We start from the raw sequence: 13,624 nt of genomic DNA, 5'->3' as shown, positions 1-13,624 counted from the left end.
TTAATGTAATGTAACATAAGTAATAACCAAAAAAAGCCCTCCTGAAATGTGAAATCAGGCTGTCCCAGATTGTTGCATGCTGCCCCTTTATTCTCCCTCCTGCTTCACACTCCTGCATTTCCCAGCATTCATTTCAGCAGCCTCCAGAGAACACTCATAAACTTGTTTTCAGCTGAGTTTTATGTGTAGGTAGATGTAGCCATATAATGACAGAGGCAGTAATAGCAAAGCAGCGCAGGCGTCCAGTTAAGCAGAAACCTTCACGATTTACACATCTGCAAGCTGTGATCTGCAAGCCTGATCAGTTATCCCAAATAATGAGATGGGAAATGCTGCTGGTGATTGATGCACTGTCAAAAACGTCAAAGAAAATTCTAAATCATCCGTACAGTACTTCGCATTTTGCCAGCTACTCACAGGGGAAAAAACAAACCCTAATGCAATAAGTCCAGGGAAAGTTAGAGAGGCTCCTGAGACGGCAGCAGAGGAGGAACGAGGCGGAAACTTAAATCTCAACAACCCACCCACTTTTCACTGAGCTGATGCAGCTTCAGCTTCTGCCACACCGAGTGAAATCCACCGAGTTCTCACAAATGTAAACCCCAGCCAATAAACATGCAGTGATAGTAATGCTGAAAGCAGATAGCAGTGCCGTGCACTTTGCTCATTGTTACATCCTACATACGGTGTTTCCATCTGGAGTCTTTGATAAGCAGGCGCTGGAAATTCACTTTTTAAAAAAAATCATCTTCTACAGATTTTACATTTGGCAGGGACATAACATTTCATGGATATACGCTGATGTTGCAGCTCTGAGAAATCCACAGGATGCACAGATTTCTGCACATTTATAGCAGCTTACCATCGACAAATTAACATGACTAATAATAAGAATTAACAGGTTATTGTGCACATTTATTAATCACATACAGAAAATGTATTTTTCCCAAGTTCTGTTAAACAGAGCAAGGAACTTTTAACACAGCTTTTCCAAACATCCTAGTTTTATTATAGATACTTACATTACTTTACGTTCCCCATTTGACCTCCCTGATGCTGAAAGTCAGTTGTGCGTTGTTTTTGCTGGATAACAGCCTGCAGTCGTTTGTTGTAGTTTTCAGTAAGTATCACTTATGTCTCCTCAGCAATCCCAGGCCATTCTTGTTTCATGGGTTTTTCTTTCTGAAGCTTCACATATCCTTCTTTCATCATGATTCCTTCCATCTTGACAAGATTCCTGGTACCAGATCTTCTGAAGCATCCCCACAACATAATACTCCACCATGTTTCACTGTGGAGTTGTTTTCCTCTCTCTTCTTTCTCCAAACATAAGCAGCATCTCTGTGGCCAAAGAGACCTAGTTTTTGGGTCATCTGAAATCTTGTGCCACACTTCCAGTGTACATAATGTCTCCAGGTGGTCCTTTAATCAGACAGTAGTCAATCGTTTTCTTTCCAGAGTCTTTGAAATCTTTGTCTTCCCACCTCTGCCAGGTTTAAACTGTCTAAACTGACTTCTTTTGCTTTTGACATGATGCGTTTTCAAGAAATAGCTCAAACCCATGCTGGAGTTTTTATACTGTGTGTTAAATAAAAGATAAGCCTTACTTTTAGTTTGATTTTACAAAGTTAAACCACATCATTGCACAGTAGAGGTTTGTGCTATGGCTCAATAAACTAGAGATGGACCGATCCGATATTACGTATCGGTATCGGTCCGATACTGACCTAAATTACTGGATCGGATATCGGAGAAAAATAAAAAATGTAATCCGATCCATTAAATATCACGAAAGCACCTCACAAAACTTGCAACACGCCGTAACTCGCCTCAGAACGTCGGAGCAGTATGCATCACGTGATAGAGCAGCTGTGGCATGCGGGACCTGTCGGTGGTCTGGATAGCATTTGGAGCTTCGCTAGCAACCTGGCATTTCATCTCCGACAAAGTTATCCCCGAGAGAAGTAAAGCAAGTGTGTAAGTCCATCTCTGAATGTTTGTAAAGCATTCCCACGTTAAGCTTAACGAGCGACTGCCTCTCGCTCTCCGGCTGCTACTTCAATCGTGAAACTGCTAATGATCAGCTGATCGGCTTTTCTGTCGTGAGTCTCTCTTGTTTGTTTTTGGTCCACTTTGCGCCAGAAAGAGGAAACCAGCGGCTGAACAACAGCAGCACGTTTAAGCTTGATAAGCTGTTGTTACAATTTATTTAATATTACTTTCTACACCAGGATCTTTTTCTACGTAGCTGACGGCTGGTAACTGTGCAGGGGCGGATCTAGCAAAGTTTAGCCAGGGGGGCCGATAGGGCATTAAGTGGGAAAAGGGGGCACAAAGACATACTTTTCTTTCTTATTCTCATTTAAAATGTCTAGCTTTTAATAAATAATTATCTGACACCCAAAGTTTTAATTTGATGTAAAATGAATAGAAGTCAATTACTGTATATAGTGACTATTAAGTCTAATATATATACCCTAGTAAGCTATAGTACATTTTCCTTTGGGAAGGTACCATCTGTGCAGTCTGCAATTTTGTTGAAGAAAGATGTTGAATCTATTTAATATTTCTTGAAAAATAATTGATTTCTGTGCATTTTTTTTCACACTGCATCAAATTAAGGTTGATTACGTCGATTAAGCATCATGAGGTGGAGCGTGAGGGGTGGGTCCCTATTTTTTATTTATTTATTTTTGTTGTTGCTGGGAGTTGGAACCCTATTAGTTAGGTTGCTTAATATTTACGCTAAGTACTCTTTAAAATACCAGAATAGGGAGGATGGTGTAGGTCTAAGTTTATTAGATTGATCAGTATTGCTGAACTATGAAATATTTTTTTTGTATACAGGTATAACAGAATAGCTTTAGTGTAGTTGTTGTTTTAAACTTGAGTATGAACTTGCAGACTTGCAAAATGCAGCAAGATATTTTAAAAAACAGTTTTGTTGATTAAAAAACACTATATCGGATTCATATCGGTATCGGCAGATATCCAAATTTATGATATCGGTATTGGACATAAAAAAGTGGTATCGTGCCATCTCTACAATAAACCTCTCATTTTTTCTGTAATTGTGTAGAAAAAAATATTCATTCATTCTTTGAAATGCTTAAAGAAAAGTAGAATGTTTAGAAATACTATGTCGACCATCCCTTAACTGTTAAAAATGACTTTTGACAAAAACTTTAAAATTCATAGGCCTAATAGCTGTTCTCACCTGTATAGCATTCACTCCAGCAAGTCAGGCTCAAATGCACGCTCAGCAGATCAGCTGATCTCAGTGCTAACCCAAATCAGCTGTAGGTTCAGCTGATAAGCATTGTGCAGTTGGCAAATGTAGCGTAGAACATGCTATTTGAGTCTTTTTAGCTCACATCAGTTGCTGCCTATTGCAAGCCTCTTTGCAACCCACTGTCACCACAACACATCTTCTCTTGTCATTTCAGACAATGTGTCTTGCTGCTGCAGCAGAAAAGTTTTTCCTACTCTGAAGAGGATGGTGGCAGGAAAAATGTGTACAGGCATTAATATATTGCGATGAATTTATATTTGTTATTTCTGATCAATATGGCGGCCACATTGCTGGATTTATGAACAGTGGCCAGTGGTCTATCTACTTGAATGTAACTACACACTGTTATATACACAGTATACGCCAGCTCTAACTTCATAATAGTTGAAGCCTTAACATGTCAAGCAGAGGTAGTTCTAAACTCAAACAGAAATCAGACTAACAACTGTGTACTTAAGGTTCAGCATAAATTCTTGCTTTGACGCCAGCCACTCTCTCATCAGTCTGTAAAATCTCTCATTTGCATAAGAGTGACCATGACAGTGGATAAGTATAGCCAGCAGCCCATCACTGCATGCGTAGGATGACTAATGGAACAACATAATTGCAGTGGGCTATAAGTATCCACAGGGGGCAACAGTGGGCACGGGGGCCTGCTGACTGATGACAGGTGTCCGTTTTGATGCCTGCTGCATAAGCGGCATAGCAAAGGCACTCAGGGCCAGTGACAAGGAAGTGAGAGCAGTGTTGTGTGTATGTGTGTGTGCATGACGAAGTAGTACAAAGGCATTAGTATGAGTCAGAAGCAACACTTGGGCTGTAGGAGAGAAGAAGGACTGTTAGCATAACTGTGAATTTTCATAATTTTAGAAGCATATCGGTTAACTGATGTGGTGATTCAGAAGGAGCATTATCACAAATAGTTCTGTCAGACCAGAGATGCGTGTCTGTGTGTGTGTGTAATGAGAGAAAAGCTAAATGTGATCCATTATGATGTCAAATCATTTAACTGTTCCATTTTTGCTCCATAGTGTGACACAGAGGTCAGCCTGCAACCTATAATCATTCAGCTTTTGTTAATGGCAGCTTTAGGTATATAATGCATGTTAAAATCTTATGATTATTTGAATTCAGGATAATTTGGCGTGAATAATTGCGTGTTTAGCACTGAAAAGAGCATATATGAGGTGTGGAGACTGCAGTTATTATGAGGTGTAAATCTAATATAGGATATTTTTAGATTTGATACGGATCCCAAATTGGATAAGTATGCCCATTCAGACAGAGAAATAAAGTGAACCGTGATTTAAACATAAGAAATGAAAAAAATAATCCACAGTATTGAAGTCCTCCTATTAAAACTATCTATAAAAGCACATTTAGACTGAAAAAACATTAGGAGTATAATTATAGTACAAATTTACCGCAGTCATTAACCCTGAAAAAGAAAAAACTCTGAAAAGCACGTACTGAATACGAAACAGCAGCTTGCTGATGAACATCTTGCGCGGGTTAGCAGCTAAAGATACAGATATTTTCTCAGGAGTGACTAAAAGCAGAGCTGAAAGTATGTGAATGTTAGCGCTAAATTCAGCAGGTGAACAGAAACACCAGCTGAATGATAGAGCTGCCTGTTGAATGGAATGATGGACGTGTTAGCTAAACTATTAGCTATCCAGTCGTTAAGTCTGACGTCACTAGCCGTGTCTGGGCCTAAACTCCGCTGCAGGTCCATATATCAAACGATCACTATGGCATTACTGAGAGTTGAAAAACTGTCTAAAGTCTTTCATCTTTAATAAAATGATCAGCGTTCTGCTCTACCAGGTGTAACAATTGAGTTTAACATCCAGGCATCCATGAAAACGGAATTTATGACATTTAACGGGAAGTTAGCAGGAAGTTAGCTCGCTAGCTTTTATTTAAATACAATATAGCATGTCCTGACTGTGGGGTTTTGGAAACAAATTAAAACGTACAGCTCTGTTATCACTTCCAACATAAATGAAGACAGAAAACTAAACAGCAGTGACGTTTGTAGGGTTACTGAAGTTGGGCTAGCTGGTATATAATGATGTGCTATGTGACCGCTAGCGACACAGCTATGTTAGCATAATATAAACAAGCTAACTTTTTTTCCACTCGATAAAAGTTAACGTGAGTGTTCTCGGTGGTCAGGAACAAATGTAATCGCATGGCAGGATGCTGTAAAAGGACCAAACTTCAGCCAGGAGAACAACTGAGATAATCCATCCACAATACGAGGTTAGTCATTCATATACTGCTGCATGGGCTGGGCTGTTACATCCTAAGGTTTTAAAAACTGAGCTTAAATAAATGATTAGTGGTAATAAAAGCCGAGGGAGGTCAACAGTGATCACTGACTGTTTTAGGAGCTTTTTGAGATTAAATAGAAGAAAATACAAAACATTAAACATGTTAACAACACAAAAGCCAGACGAGACACGCAGACTACTTTAGACCCGGAAGTAGGATTCGTCACGTCATCACTTAACAACTGGATAGTAACTCGCACAGTAGTGCCAAGCAGCAGCTGCTGGGGCAGAAAAATAAAGCCAGTGTGGACATGCCAAAACTTGAGTTCACTTTGAGAGCAAATGTTTCCCTCTATATCAACTGTACAAGGAGTCATGTTTGTTTGAAAGGCTGAAAGTTATCATTATTAGAGAGGTGGAGGCTAACACAAGGGGCTGTCATGCTAGCTCTCTGCTAGGCTCTCACCTATGTTATTTTAAGTCGGTGAAATTCACATATTTTTGGTGTTGGTGCCTTTAAGAATATTCCCATTACATTTTTCAGTAACACGTTTTCAATTCAATAATCACATTACAGTTAGATTTACTCATTACTGCATTTTCACAGACAGCATATGTGCTCATTAGGATAACCGTTTGTGTTGGTGTGCGGGATAGTGGCCCCAGGTTTATATTGTTAACTGGTTTTTATGTGATGACGCATTTAAGCCATGTTACAGAGTAACGTGAAAACTAATTAGCAAGTAATGTAACAAATTACTTTTTTTCTGTGGAATAGTTAAGTAATGTACTGCATTACTTTCAAGAAAAGCAGTGACTAATGTGAAATACATAACCTTTACTGAATAACAACCCCAACACTGCTTGCTAATAAGGGAGCAGCTGAAAGACAACATAGCACTAATTAGCAGCTATCTGTGTCGGTGGGTACACACATGGGATAAAGTGGGCCAGTGTTCCAGCACCTTCAGCTAATGAGTATTTAAATCTTACAGTTTACGATACAAAAATACTTTCAAGTAAGCATTTTTGTTCTGTGCAGTTTGACACAATGTGTCTACTAGCTAAAGGTACAGATACTGTATTTCACAGGAACAGAAAAACAGAAACAACATGTTAATGTGTAAAACTGTCGGAGGTGGAAAAAGATGTGGAAGTGTGGGAGAAAAGGACAGGAAAGTAAGAAGAAACATTTAAATAGGAAATTTAAAGCTTACATAATGTGATGTGCTGCTGGAGTTGAGTTTTTTTCATATTGTATACAATATTGTGGTACATTTTATAGTGATTGATGTTAAACGGCTGCAGGGCAGGTTGTGGTATCCTTGGTAACTGGCAGGTTAGTTCCTGGCTACTATGAGAGACATTGAAAGAAACAGAAACGGCACTAAAATAATTTGGAATAAAATTTTGTGTGAGAATTTTGCAACAGGAGGGATGCCTTGAAAGTTCAAATAATTAAAACCACTACAAGCATGTAGTACACAATGGTACTATATGTGTATTCTGGCCACAAATAAAGAACAAAAACGACCAAACAATAAAGTACATCCGTTTCCCAGGTGACCAATCTATTTTGCATGTGTCACCAGAGGGCACCAAAGGCCCATAGAAAGCATTTTCTAAATACAAATAAACTTTAACCTAAAGTAATCCTAAATGTTTATTTCGTAACTACAATATTCTAATATGTTATTTGAATGCTTGTGCACATGTAAACAGTATTTATAGACTATTTACAAATAAATAATATAAATGTTCTTCAGAAATGTGCACATTAATTTGACTGACCAAGCGGTGGTTAGCATACCACCCAGACTAGCAAGTTTAGACATTAGCAATTTAAGAAAAAATATACACAACAAATAAAGCTATTGATATCTAGTACTCTCTAATATTGATTATAAATAACAAATGAATAAACTTACGTGAGTGCATTTACGCATCCTCAGAACAGACTTTAGCTACTGTCAATCCACTAAGTGTTGACCACGCTGCATAATGCTGTAGAAGAACAGCTATTGGCCAATAAACCCAAGAAGGACCAATCAAAGAGCTCAAAACTAAACCAATAAAATCGAACCTTTACTGAAAGCATTTTTATCAGTAGCGGTTAAGCTTAAAGAGGAAAAACCTCCTAAAGTCTTATTTGTGGTAAAAGTAAGCAAACTTTTAAAAGATGTTTTTAATCAGATATGAGTGAATCTGTGCATTTTTTAATATCCTGGTTTAAATTTAAAGTTTAATTTAATAATACTTTAAAATTTGTTTTAAATTTGTTTAAAAGTAACAGGACCTGCTTCCAGAAGAACTTTGGTAGGAGTCATCAATGTGAATTTTAGCTGATATTTCACCCTTTTGCTGTCTTTTTAATAGTTAGGATTTGGAAAGCATTCATGATGCCTCATATAACATCTACTCATATAGTGTAGGATGCAGCTGGGTGAATCCAGGAAGAGGAGGAAACCTCAGAGCCAGCAGTCAGCTGACTTCAGCTGGTCCACAAAGAAAACGTGCTGGAGCCCACATTAGACATGTATGCTGCTTTTTTCTGAGTGACTCATGAGCTATCCATGCACCTTGCTAACTAAGCTTGATAGTATTAGCAGGTAAATTCATATTCAAACCACTCATCCAAATATGTGACGCAGCACGGGAAAAGCCAGTCAGAGATGCCAACCAACAATCCTGGCTGTGCACAAAAACAAACAAAACACAAAAGAAAAAAATCACGAACAAGGAGACATTCCAATATTTCTGTTTGCTATCTTAACTTCAGTGTCTGCAAATATGTCTCAAAACTGTCAGAATTTTTGTAAAATGTAAAAAAAAAAAGTAAAAAAAAATAAAATTCTGTCTTCAGAATGTTAGCTTCTAGTCCCCCAGAAAACGTATTTTTCTTCACAAGGCAGTAGGTGGCGTCACAGTGGCCTCATCTATTTTTAAATACAGTCTGTGGTCCCACAACAAAACAAAGTAAGTGGTCGTCATCAGCTTTGAGAAAGTCTAAAAATGTGGACTATTTGTGAGCAGTGACTATTATTATTTATATACAAATAATCAGTGGATAAAGTTTTGACTGAGGTTTTAATTTACTGCAAATCTTATTTACTGTGTCTTTTTCCCACCGTGTTTTGGAGCTTATCTGGAAAGCCTGTACTCGATTTGGAGTGCCAAAGTTGTCCATCTGAACAGGTCACTGAATCTTGCATTTTCCTCATAATAAGAGCTGGAAAAGTTGCCAAGATAACAGCCCGGCCACATTCACTTGTCTCCCACGAAAACTGGAAACCAACTTTCTTCAAGATGCTGTCACTTTGCCGTTGTCACTTCTCAAAAACACATAACAACTGGAATCTCACCACGCGACTGCCAGATTTTCTCACACCGCTTTCAGCAAAAACAAGGCGAAACACCTCTCCTCTCCTTCTTAATCTCTCTTTATCCCGACTGCGGTTAAAGCTGTGATCCAAAATGTGCTTGGAAACAATAGGATCCATACCCTTAACAAAAGTCTTTTCAGCATCGCAGTTCCTCCTTTTTTCTGGTGTTGCTTGACCTCTGCATGACTGCGTGATTCACAGTGTAACTAATGACGCATGAGGAGCTCTTCATACAAAATGGTATTTTTGTAAAGGACTGTTAGGTAATGTCAGAGGTTTTTCCATAAGCGGGAGTGAATAATATCTCTAAAAGTTGAGTTTTGTCAGGGGTCTTTGGAGAAGATATTGATTGAGTAGATATAGCATCTCGTAGACTTTGTGCTAATATCAGTTTTAGCAGCTTTTTAAGACTTTGATTAGGAACTTTAAAGTTTAGTTTTATTCTATCAAACACTTTCCTCCAAAGAAACCTCAAACTAGACGATCATGTTAGAGTTAGGACTAAAAATGTTTCCTAAACTACTAGTTTGCTGATAAGACTTTAGTGCGTGTATATGCGTCCATACATTTGGTTAGTATTTAAATTCCCCGGCTTTCCTGCGATATCTACCGTGGATTTAATCTCACGAGCGCGGACTTGACAACGACAAAGAGGGATCACTTTCATCTTTCATTTTCAGATTGTGTTAGAGTGACCACAAGAGGACAAAAGCCTGCATTAATACTGTAATCTCTCTGAAGAAGCCAGGGAAGGAGGACGACAAACCAGATCTGTTGGTTTTCAAGTTCTGCTCTATTAAACAACCCCTACTGATTTTTTTTAAAGTGCTGTCACAATAAACGTAAAAATAAAACAGTCAACTATATGTTTTTTGACATATTTAAGGAGTCAGATTTAGCAAACTCGCCGTCTTTAATCCGTAAACCAAATTCAAATCTTTTACTTTGTGATGTTTTGTTGAGTCAGTGTACGTAAGCCGTAAACCTCTCGTTTTGAACATCTACCTTGGAGCATTTATCCACCAGACGTGCTCAAACATGAGGGAAAAAGCTGTCAGGTTGCCTAAGAAACACACCTATATTAGGACTATAACAACACACTTCCTAATTTAATTACACTGCATGAAACAGTAACCAAACGATATCCTCCAAATCCTGCTGTTTTACATCCACTCCATAAGTGCTGTGGTGCATGCGGTACCCTAACAGTGAGGAGACAGGGTGGGATCTGTGGTCTTAACCAGGAGGTAATGAATATGAGGCAGTGCAGAGCTTCTGATCACATCATGTCTTATCGATTTTGGAGTATTTGTACTTCGAACGCAGAGTGTTGTTTTTCAGAGCTCCATCTGTCAATAACTTGTTGAGTTGGAACTGATTAATTTCAACCTTAAAACCAATAGAGGTGGTAATTTGGGGATATATCTTTTATCATACAAAAGGCACTCTGTAATTTGTGACGTGTCCGTGACCTTTTACTTGTTAATACTACATATTAGCTTGCGAGTTAGAGGAGTGCACGTGTCCAGTACGACAAAAGTGATCACTTCTGTGATGGTTTCTTTCAAGTGGTTATGTAGGTGTGTTATTTTCTGCTGCCTCTTTAGATGCAGGCGAAGCTTTACCATAACGTTACGAATGCAGCAATCATTCTTAACTGATAAAGACGACATCTGGGGACCTTCCCTCTACCCTTAATGAGAAGTACTGACACCGATAAAGATCAATGACATCATTAAAGACGTGTTTCGACCACCGGTAGACCACTCTCACTTGAAGTTTGTTTCTGCCGCTGACAAACTAAAACACTTTTTGGGATCTGTAAGTCATAATTTAAGGTTATTATCTAATTTCAAGTTATTTACTCAGACGTTTTGCGTTAGCAAGTCAAAGTTTTGAGATAATACCTGGAAATTGGGACTCAAGCTTCTGAGAAGATCCGTTGAAACTTCGAGCTTATGGATGCAAAAAAAGAGGTTTTTTCTAGAAATGATTGGCACTAATTATTAAGAAGAGATTGGAAGCTGTGTTCTTGTTTGTGTGTCTGTTTATTGTTATTGTGGTTAATATGAAGCTATAAACAGAGAGCTATACCAGCAACCATACCAGGGAGATATTATCATAAACATCTGCTGTTTCCATACCAAAATGATCATAGTTGTGCTTTAAGTTCTCTCTGTTAAGACCTGAGGGTGTTGGGGTGGCGACCTATTCATGGTGATACCTCACCTCTCCAATAAAAACAACAGCTCCAGCAGCACCGTCACGACCGTGGTTGGATAAGAAGGAGTATGTATTTTCCCCATTTTGCATATATTTACAAAAAATGCAATTTTTTTACTCGTATCACATTGTATGAAGCATTGGTAGCTACTGACAATTTGTTTTCCTGTAAAGTGCTGCCCTGCCCTACTGTGCATTTAAATTAATCTGACTTAAGCTGACTGGAGAAGGCGTTCGCATTGGAAAGCGAGCGTCTTACATCCTAAGTTAGTGCAGCTTAACTTGATTATACTGCTGGGACACACTGATGGGAAATGGTTGTTATCTAAAAAAAACAAAAAACTAATTACATCTTTAATAAAGTTTTGATTCGGTGCCCAAAATAGCCTCTAACTGAAGAGTAAGAAACTGCTCTCAGTGGAGAAACTGTCTCCTGTGCCAGCAATCCTTATATATCTGCCAGACTTTTCAAAATGGTGGACGTTTGCTTTAGGAGTGAGCACTTTTTTTCTGTTTTTTCTCTCTTGTGTTTCAAGGTGATGCCACAATTTCTTAGCAGTGAAGAGGGGAAGCCTGCCATATACATGAGTCAGGTTACTGTAATGTGTCTGTCTGCGCACCGTTTCCAGCACAGAGGACAGGCTGCTCAGCAAAGGACTGAACTCTGTCCAACAGCTCTGAGCGTCATGCCTGGGCACTCTGCGATCGCACTCCTCCTACACAACACAGGGCAGAAAGCAGCCCCCCTCCCCCTACACACACATAAATATATACGCACACATTTGGTCAAAATCAACATGTCAGTCCACCATTCAGCAATCACAGACTTCTTGTAGGTAGGACGGCATAATCACAGCAACGACTCGCAAAGCAATCAGTAATGCTCGTGGCCTCATCTGCATCTGCATTTAAAAGAAGGGTGGGGGGTCTTAAAAAATAAATAAATAAAAACTATATTTTTTTTTAAAAAAAACAGCAGTCATGTAAAGTCACAAAACGCCACTTACAGTAATGCGCCTCTCAGAATTAACGAGCAAAACAACAGCAAGGAAGTGGGAACATCACATCTACTCCTACGCAGGCAGGATGGCACTTCAGTTTTAAAGTTATGTAACAGTCCATTGGTGTGAGATTACATTCACTTTGCCCTCTGAGGGGAGACAGGAGATCAAGATACTTCAAAAATAAAAGTCTGAGTGGCTAATTGAACACTGGCATGCCTCGTGAAGGTGCAGTTCAACCAAAAAAAAGAAAGAAAAGAAAAGAAAGCCAGGCGGATGGATGGGTGGATGGATGGTCATTAGTTCACCTCCAAAACCTGCAGAGATGAAAATTTGCATTACTTCTCGTGGGTGGCTGGTTTGATTAGGTGCTGGAGGAAATGTGGGGGAAAAAACGCCCTGAACTTCTGCTTGTCTGAGGTAATATGGTAATTTGAAATCTTCAGGCTGTACACAGACAAATCTGCAGCACAACCACTGAGAGACAGAAGGAAAAACCATCAGTAAAGTTGAAGGAGGAACAGCCCAAGTACACAGTGCAGACCTGTGGCTGAGAATAATGAACACCTACACCCAAACTGTTATTATCATGTAAAAAACATCCATATTAATTTCATGAAACCTCCACTTTGAGCTTTGGGTCGTGCGTCAGCCTCACTCCCACCCGCCCCCCTGCACCAACGCTTTCCGACCGTCCTAATCGCTAATTGATTAATTGGCACAAACTTTAATGTCGAGGGGACGCACACGCGTGAATCACCGAGCTGCATTGTTTACCGAGACGTCCCCTGCTGACCGGAAACTACGTTAAACAACAAACGCCGACGCGCTTTGAACTTGAGAAGAGAAAGGGGACCTTCAAAAGGGAGGAGAAAATATTAATACAGCTACTGGAGCCTGGAGCTGTGCTGCATGTGCCAACTCTCCAGGAACTACCTCTTCCTTTTTTTTCCAACTTCGTGCAGGCTTATTTTTATTTATTTATTTTTATGCATCTTCACAGCCAGTCACACCTGTCTTCCTTTTTCTTTTTTCTTTTTAACGCAAATTTCGATTCCAAAAAAAACAAAAACAAACTTACCTTCTATCTGAAGGTGGGAACAGGTGCTGCGGGCGCTGTGCGCAGTCTGCTGTCTTAATTAAGCGTCCGCGAGAGTTTGATGGTTATGTACGAAGAGGGTGCCGAGCCTCCGAGTCCGAGCACCATGCTGTGGGAACACGGGCTTGTCAAGAAAATGCGCACAACACCGGCGACAAGGCGGAGGAGCGCATTTTTAATTCTGTCTGAGCATCTGAAGTGATACACAGTCACAGCAGAGACACACTGTGTGCCCCCCCGCCTCCCTGACTCTGACACTCACTCACTCACACCAATCCAAATCACACCATGCCAGGGAAAATATTCTGCTTGTAAATCCACTTTTTTTTTTCCTTTTTTTTTTTTTTGAC

General features: G+C 39.4%; 1 protein-coding gene across 1 annotated transcript in view; it reads right to left on the bottom strand.

Annotated features, from left to right (window-relative positions):
• The window catches only part of rin1b (Ras and Rab interactor 1b), a 43,587-nt gene extending 29,963 nt beyond the window's left edge, over positions 1–13,624 (bottom strand). Inside the window, exon 1 of the mRNA XM_004570674.3 lies at positions 13,257–13,624. The gene's annotated coding sequence lies outside the window, so the exon portion shown is untranslated. The remainder of the gene's footprint in view (positions 1–13,256) is intronic.

Source organism: Maylandia zebra, linkage group LG3 (assembly GCF_041146795.1).
Source record: "Maylandia zebra isolate NMK-2024a linkage group LG3, Mzebra_GT3a, whole genome shotgun sequence".
Taxonomy (NCBI): Eukaryota; Metazoa; Chordata; class Actinopteri; order Cichliformes; family Cichlidae; genus Maylandia; species Maylandia zebra.
This window is presented reverse-complemented; position numbering and strand designations above follow the sequence as displayed.